Source organism: Mesoplodon mirus (assembly GCF_964341445.2).
Source record: "Mesoplodon mirus genome assembly, chromosome: 4".
Taxonomy (NCBI): Eukaryota; Metazoa; Chordata; class Mammalia; order Artiodactyla; family Ziphiidae; genus Mesoplodon; species Mesoplodon mirus.
Genome location: NC_138979.1, coordinates 50,534,694 through 50,543,594, shown reverse-complemented (window position 1 = coordinate 50,543,594; position 8,901 = coordinate 50,534,694).

The following is an 8,901-nucleotide window of genomic DNA, read 5'->3' as shown; positions in this document are numbered from 1 at the left end:
TGACAAGTACCTAAGAGACTGGTTCTTGCTGTTCATCTGGGATATGTGACATGTTGCTTGGTTTTAACTTTTAATAGATGTATTCTTCTGAATCAAGAGCTAGAGTAAGGTTTTAAGAGGCAGAAATGTCTGCCGGGACACAAAACACAGGGTCAAGACACCAAAGCTTGGGATGCCAGTATATTCTCTGGAGCTAGTCATGGCTAAGGTTGATGGAGACTTTGAATCTGCCGGGTGGACAAAGCCTCCTTCCATTCCATTTCCCCTGGCAGCAGGCATGGAGGCCAGGGAGCTATTGGCTTACCTACACCAAGACCCTTGGCAGGGTATCGGCACCACAGCCCCAGTGCTCTGGTCCTCTATGACCACCACCCCCCATCCACCATGACCATGTCATCACCACTGAGCTTTCACTCTGTTTCTGATTTGAACCCTGGTCTGTAGGATGGAAGTCCCATTGTGAATAGAGCTGAAGCCTGCCCAAACCCCTCTCCCTTGAGACTGGGCCGTCTCACTGACCCCACTTCTGGTCTGTCAGACCTTGCCAGGTCCCACCGCCCTGCCACCTTCTGGTGGCACAGAGTCCACTCTCTGCCTAGACTCTGTGGAGGGGTATGATGCCTGCCTGTGCTGCCGTAGCTCCTTGTGACGTGCAGGCTGAGTACAGCCTAAAACGGGGTTATCCCCTTCACTCACCCATCCTTCCAATGGCTACCTGAGGTTCCATTAAGGCTCATGGCTGAAGCTGTGTTAATTAAAGCAATCAAGAAGATTGGTACTAATTATGATAATTGCCATTCATTGAGTGAAGGTTTTATAGTTAGATCTGGGTTCCCGTCCCTATTCTGACACTTACTAGCTCTGTGACCTTAGACAAGTTACTTTACCTTTCTGATCCTCATTTCCTCATCTATAAAATAGGGGTCATAATAGTACCCACCTTATTCTTAATGTACCGAGTGGTTACATGCGTGAGTTATGGTTTTAGTTTTAAGTAAGATAAGGAACACAAAGTACTTTGCAAAGTACCTGGCACAGAAACATTCAGTTAATGTAGTTGTGTCTCTCTGTGGTGGGAGTATGTACAATGATTAATCACTAGTAGTATGTGCTGAGCACTCGTCCAGGGGCTTTACATCCGTTGTGTTATTCATTCTGAAAACGTGCAAGGAAAGCAACATCAGACCCATTTTACAGATGCAGAAGCTGAAACTTAGAGCTTCTAAGTAATATTTCAAAGCCACACACTTGGGAAATTGGGTAAATGGCTGGAACTTGAGCCCTGGTGAGTTGGATTCCAAGCCTGAGCTCTTTGGCCTTGAAGATATGGATGGCAATGAAGGTCTTCAGTGACAGCTCATTATAACAGTAGAACGGTTGGTGGTCACGTCCTCTGTGATTAATTGCCTCATGAGTGGAACAAATAGGGAGTGTTGCAAATAGTAAATACTTCAGGGGTACGGAGGAAGAGAGACAATTGCTTAGGCAGGCTTATTAACGAAAAGCTTTACGAGGAAATTTTTCACTTATTTTTTTAAACCTTTTTTTCCTGCTTATCAAAGCAATACATGTGCAACATATAAAAATTCAAAGACTTATTTCACACCTAGCTTTATTTCACTGTCCTACTTTTTTCTTTATCTGTTTCTAACTCTTCTCACTACCCCATACGTTGACAGCATAACTGAACTATTATGAATTTTTGGTAAAATCATCTGGTAATATCTATTAGGATTACAGCAGCACACACCCTCTGACCCAGCAATACTGCTTTTGAGACTCTGTTTTTTCAAAATGAAGCACCATTTTGTGAAGATATATGCGCAAGTACATTTCTTGTAGCATTGCTTACAGCGGCCAAACAAATTAGAAACAAGACAAATGTCTTTAGTTTGTCAGTCAGGGGATACTTGATAAATTGTGACTCATTAATTCTAGAGACCTTGATGTTGGCTATTTTAAAGGCTGGGTTTGATTTCTCTATAATGACTTGAATAAAACTGTCTTAGAATCTTAGCAGTTTAGAATTTGGGAGCCAAGTCTACTTTAAGAGAAGATAAAGGAAAAATAAGGAAAAGTAAAAGTATATGTTTGCATTTGATCAGAAAAAGACATTTGCACAAGCACAGCACCTGGGGACACAGGACTTATCAGCATCTTGTCTGACATGGATGTGGGGCTTTTGTACATTATAAACTCAATAAAACCAAACAGTATGGGGGCAAGAAAGCTAGTGGGTCTCTTGGGCAGATCTAGAACATTTAGAAGAGAAGGGCCTAATCCTGCTCTTCTCCAGGCTGACCACACCTAGAGAATCACATTTAGTTTAAAACAAGTATGTTCACCAAGGAAGTAAGGTTGAAATCATGTCATTGGAGAAATATCTGAAAAACTGTACATTTTTATTCTGAAGAAGAGCAGACTCAGAGGACACACTATAATTGTCTCCAAATTTCATGCTACACGAACTATTAGACCTTTTCTCTGGCGCCTCAAAGCTAAAACCAGGATCAGTGGATGGAAGCCAATAGGAGCTGGGGGTTAGCCCAATATAAGGAAGGCATTTTTAACTATCAGAGCTGGTAAAAAGTAGTAAAATGGCTTGCCCTGGAGATTCCAGTCTCTTATTTTGTCTCTACTCGTGTTGAAGGGACCTGATGGGAATAGTGAGAAAGGAGTCAGGTATTTGATGGGAACAGGGTCGTGCCTGGTACTATATCCCAACCCATCTACAACCCTAATCAGAGACTATTCAAGCTTGTCATTTGATCCTGAGATCAGGTTTTCAGTTGTGAGGTATTGGGAGAGGCAGTGTAAAACCATGCTGTAAACTCCAGCTGTCGAGTTGAACAGACCCAGGTTTAGATCCTGTCTCCCCCACTTCTTTCTCTGTGACTCAGGCAAATTATTAGCCTCTCCAAATCTGTGTGCCTATCTGTAAAATAGGAATAGTATTGGTTTGTTCCTCAAAAAGCTGTTATATAAGGACTAGCTAAGATAATAATACATATATCATGTTTGACACATGGTAGCACACAGTGAATTCTCAATAGGTATTTTTAAGTTAAATCGTGTGAATTATTCTTGTCCTTACTATGTAGATTCATGTTTAATAAAGTAAAGCAAGAGTATTTTCTGATTAATCTTGAAAAGAACCATAACTTTCTCTGACTTAGAATATTGTATTTCCTAAGATTTCTAAGTTTTATAAATATCACATTATCCAATTCACTTAAGTATATTTGGTTGTTTTGCAGGTAGATCTATGTCAGAAAAAGAACACTGGACTTCCCTGGTGGCACAGTGGTTAAGAGTCCGCCTGCCAATGCAGGGGGCACGCGTTCGAGCCCTGGTCAGGGAAGATCCTACATGCCGTGGAGCAACTAAGCCCGTGTGCCACAACTACTGAGCCTGTGCTGTAGAGCCTGCAAGCCACAACTACTGAGCTCACGTACCACAACTACTGAAGGCCGCGCGCCTAGAGCCCGTGCTCCGCAACAAGAGAAACCACTGCAATGAGAAGCCCGTGCACCACAACGAAGAGTAGCCCCCGCTCACCACAGCTAGAGAAAGCCTATGCGCAGCAACGAAGACCCAACGCAGCCAAAAATAAAATAAAATAAAGTAAAATAAATAAATTTATTTAAAAAAAGAAAAGAAGAAGAACGCTGAATCTGGAGTCATTGGATCCAAGTCCAAGAGGTTTGGCTGTCATGTCATAGACAGGTAATTCTATAGAGTCTCAGTTTCCTCCTTCATAAAGTAAGAATAAGCACATGTATACCACCTAATTCACTCATACACTTGTATGGAAGGATATATGGTAAAACATAAGTAGAAGTGCTTTTCTAATTATAAAATGATAGTCAATTAGGAACTATTATTGTTGTCATGACTTATAAAATGGGAAAGGGGTATGATTTCTCTGGCCCCAAAATCTAAGACTATCAAAGGCAGGACCATTCTGAGAATTTAACCCTAATTTAAACCTTCTGGGTATAGGAGTACATTTGAAAAAGAAAATAAGATAACATTCCCTGTAAAAGTAGGCATTGTCAGCTCTACAGAAAACATTTTGGAACCATAATTTACCTTTCCAGGTAGAAGAAGTAGAAAAGGTAAGAAAGAAGTAGAATATGCTTTGAGTGTGACAAAGCATAAAGCATTTGCCCAGTGCTTTTCTTAAGAGTAGTTTTTCCTGCTTATTTATTTTCTTGCTTAGTTAGTTCTAACAAATTGAACATTCTTAGTTGCTAATTATGAAAGTGGAGAGGGGTGCACTTGAAGAAGGAGGGCTGGGTCAAAGGAGAACAGAGACAGGCTTAAGGATTCAAAGACCTTTAGGACTTCATGGGGTCTTGGAGGTGATGTTACCAAAGGGAAGGATTCAGTAAAGATGTAAAGTAACTTGCCCCTAACTGTACTGCTTGGAGGAGCAACACTGACAGTGCTCTTCTAAGGTTTGTGCTTCGGTGTTTTGTTTTGATTTTTCTAAGTAGATTCTGAGAAGAAAGTAAGGTAAAGAGGAGAAAGAAGGGGGAAAGGAGAGAAAATATTCTTTAACTGAAAGGAAAACATTTCTATTACCCCTCACAGAAGCATCTGGAACATTCATGAATATGTTTGGGAAATGCTTGATTTTTAACAGAGGATAAAGCTTCTTTCCCAAGGAAATAAAACATCAATGTCTCCACTAGGGCTTCCCTGGTGGCGCAGTGGTTGAGAGTCCACCTGCCGATGCAGGGGACACGGGTTTGTGCCCCGGTCCGGGAAGATCCCATATGCCGCGGAGCGGCTGGGCCCGTGAGCCATGGCCGCTGGGCCTGCGCGTCTGGAGCCTGTGCTCCGCAGCGGGAGAGGCCACAGCAGTGAGAGGCCCGCGTACGGAAAAAAAAAAAAAAAAAAAAAAAAAAAAGTAACAAGCACAAGACTAAAGGAGAGAGTAGCACCATTTGATGGAGAAAATTTTCCTTCATTTTTAATTTTAATTTTTTTCTCATTATTAAAGTGATACATGCTTACTGTAGAAAATTCCTGGTACTAATTTTACCTCTAGTTTCATTTTACTATACTACATTTATTTTTCCTGCAACCCATCAAAAATCTTCTTTTGAAACAGAAGGGGTATCAATTCATCAATCTCCCATTCTTCTCTTTTTACCTATTTTATTAGATTTTTTAAATAATTTCAAGGTGAATAAAGGAAATATTAACAATCTTCCCCATTCTCAGATATTCAGTGTTAACATATGATATGTATCTTACCACTCTTTCTCTATTCTCACACAAAAATATAAAGTTTTTCCCAATTTGAAAACAGAACTACACTAAACATATTACTCTCTAACTTTTTTCTCTTAACAATACATATTCCAGAGATGAGACACAGAGGTGAAGTAACTTGTCCATGGTCACACAGCTAATGAGTGGAAGAGCTGGGATTTGAATTGAAAATGGTGACTCTGGATCTGAGTTCTTTTTGTTTTCTTCTTCTTTTTTTTTTTTTGGTTGTGCCACACCGCTTGCAGGATCTTGGTTCCCCAACCAGGGATCGAACCAATGCCTCCTGTAGTGGAAGCATGGAGTCCTAACCACTGGACCACCAGGGAATTCCTGGGTCTGAGCTCTTAATCACTACAGATGATTGTCTCTGACAGAAGAGAAGAAGACAGAGAACAGATCTGAGGGAGCTGGTCAATGTTTTGGGGAAAAGAGGATGAAAAGGAGCATGCTAGCCTGCAGTGATTTTCCCTCTTAATTCTATACTCCAACAGTTCTTCCTGACTTCACACATCCTCTCTGTGAAGACAGGTCCTGTCATGAAGAGGAGTATCCACTGGACCACAGGCTCCACATCTCCTACGTTGGCCGTACCATAAATGCTTAGGAGATGGTGGTGGTTGGTCAGCTGCTTTGGGCATATGTAACCCACCTGTCCATCCCTGGCGAGCAGCTGGGCATTTTGACTTGTAATTGTTACCTGTTGTTTACTTTCACATCAGATGGCTTCTAGGTCTTGGATTAAAGAGGAAGGATGTCAGCGTTGCAGCCTGCAAATGCTCTTGGGTTCAGGCTTGACATCGTGACAGATAATTTTATAATTGTGAAAAAAAATGTACATATGTGCCAACTGACTTGGGACATTTAGGGATCCTTTTAATTAAAACTCAGACAGGAATTTTCGATTTGTTACCTCATAACCATTGATGATGCCAATGAATGGTTCATTCTGAATTGATCCTAACCTGTAGGAAATTGCTGTTTATAATGCACACATCACTTTCTTCCCCACCTTTTCCCACCTTCATTCCATTTTCACGTCTCTGCTCACATCTCATTACCGTGGTTGTCTTGCCTCTTAAAAGGAAAAAAGGGCTTCCCTGGTGGCGCAGTGGTTGAGAGTCCACCTGCCGATGCAGGGGACACGGGTTCGAGCCCCGGTCCGGGAAGATCCCACATGCCGTGGAGCGGCTGGGCCCGTGAGCCATGGCCGCAGAGCCTGTGCTCCGCAATGGTAGAGGCCACAACAGTGAGAGGCCCATGTACCGCAAAAAAAAAAAAAAAAAAGGAAAAGAAGAAAACTGTTTTGTTCCTTAATTACTGCATTATTATGAGATGTATAATGAAATTCTGATGTTCATGTTTATAAATATAATCCTGGAATTGCTATTTGTCACATGAATTCAATTTGAGTCCACAAATATCTGGGGAGTGCCAATGTGTGCCCTGCAGTATACAAGGAACTGGGGATACCAAGACTGTACCCAGTCCTTCCCCAGTAGGAGAAGTGAAAATAGATTACCTATAGCACAGTGTGCAAAGAGTAATAGAAGGCTGGGCACACTATAGAAGAAGCACAGGAAAGACAGAGACAAGAGAAATGCTATAAGGGAAGCCTTTATGAAAAAAGTAGTTCTTTTTTTTTCTTTTTTTCTTTTTTTTTTAGTTTCTGCTTTATAACAAAGTGAATCAGTTATACATATACATCTGTTCCCACATCCCTTCCCTCATAAAAAGTAGTTCTTTAGCTGGGTTTTGAATAAGAGTTTGATAGGTGGTTGAGTAGAAAGGGAAAATCACTCAAGTCATCTGCAAAAGCACAGAGGTAAGAAATTGCATGTGTGTCTGCCATTTGTTGATAATGGAGTGTGCGGGCAGATGAAGGAGGGGTATAAATGAGAATGGATTGGTTTTGTGGTTTTGAGATTTTTATTTATTTACTCTTGCTATGTACCAGATACTGTTATTTTACAAATACTCTTCTAATCCTCATAGCAATTTAGGCAGACTACTGGACTGCAGAATTGAAATAAGGCCTGACCTCAAAAATCTAGATGATTGGTCAAGGAAAAAAAAAAAAGCATGGTAAATGTGATTTTATAGAAACAGACTCAAGAACTTTGAAATCCATATGTAACTCTCCTCCAGCAATAAGTCCTCATGCTCCAGAAGGAGATTTTGGCTTGATTCTGGGATAGAGAAAAGGGATTGTTATGTACAATTACTGTGCACCTGAACCTTTTTTTTTTTGCAGTATGCGGGCCTCTCACTGTCGTGGCCCCTCCCGTTGTGGAGCACAGACTCCGGACGCACAGGCTCAGCGGCCATGGCTCACGGGCCCAACCGCTCTGCGGCATGCGGGATCTTCCTGGACCGGGGCACAAACCCGTGTCCCCTGCATCAGCAGGTGGACTCTCAACCACTGCGCCATCAGGGGAGCCCCACCTGAACCTTTTCACACTGATGTCCTTTAACCCTCAACATCATCCTGTGAGGTACCTGGTGGTCTTCCCATTTTACACGAGGCTTGAGGAGGTCAAACAAGTTATCCAAATCACACCACAAGTAAAATGAAGGGGCTGGAGTTTGTCCAAGTCGAAATCTGTTTCTCCATCCCATGCCTTCCTAGAGAAGGGCCAGAGAGAACCAAACACCAGAAACTTTCCTCAAGCTACTCCACCCTGGAATGGCTACAGGTAGGGCAGCTCTGTGTGGTTACTTTCTTGGACAATCTGCTAAGGAGTGTGGAGAAGACAGGTGGGAGAAAAGGCTTTCTCTTTTGGGCACTTGGCATTTAAGACAGGTATCTGATGATGCTCGTTAAATACTTACTGAGGCCGTGTGCTCTTTCTTTCTGGAGTTTCATCATAAGATGGGCCTTTCAGTGGAGACAATTTATGACCTAGACTACCTCTTCCCTCTTCCCCCAACCAACCAAGTCCTGATAGATACCAGACAGAATAACTGAAATTAAGCCATTTTACAAAAATAGGGGTGCATGGTCATCATGCCCTTAATGGTTGTCATTTTACAGGACTAAAGCTCAAGAACATTGGAATCCACATCCACCGGGTAGGTTTTTGTTTTTTCTTGGAGTTCCTTATGTTGTACCTTGGTGATTAAATAGCCCAGACGTATATAATATTTTTCCCTCGCAACTCCACCTCCCCTTTCTATATCCTCCTTTTCCACTTCAACCCTTCTCCTTCCACTAACCCACCTCTCTAGTATTGCCTTATCTGCCTTTGTTACAGAAAAAAGGGAGCTGGTACACTAACTCACACAAAGGCTTTGGTGACCAAAACTGACTTTGTATCTGCCATCGCCTTTCAAGGTATACAATCTGCATTTAAAAAAAGAAGCTTTGAGACAGTGGTGTTTATCTCAAAGGAGTGACTCTCCAATGGTAAAATTTCTGGCAATCTTCCTTGGGAAGATTAACCATAATCAAGATCACTGGCATTTTGCACCTGTCTCTCATGAGCCTGGCACAGAGTTAAGCACTTGCATGTGTGACTAATTCTCACAACAGCCTGCCAAGGGGGCATGACCATCCCCATTGAGAAAAGGAAACCATGGTTCAGAGAGATGAAGCTATTAAAGCTATTCACTAAGGCCAAG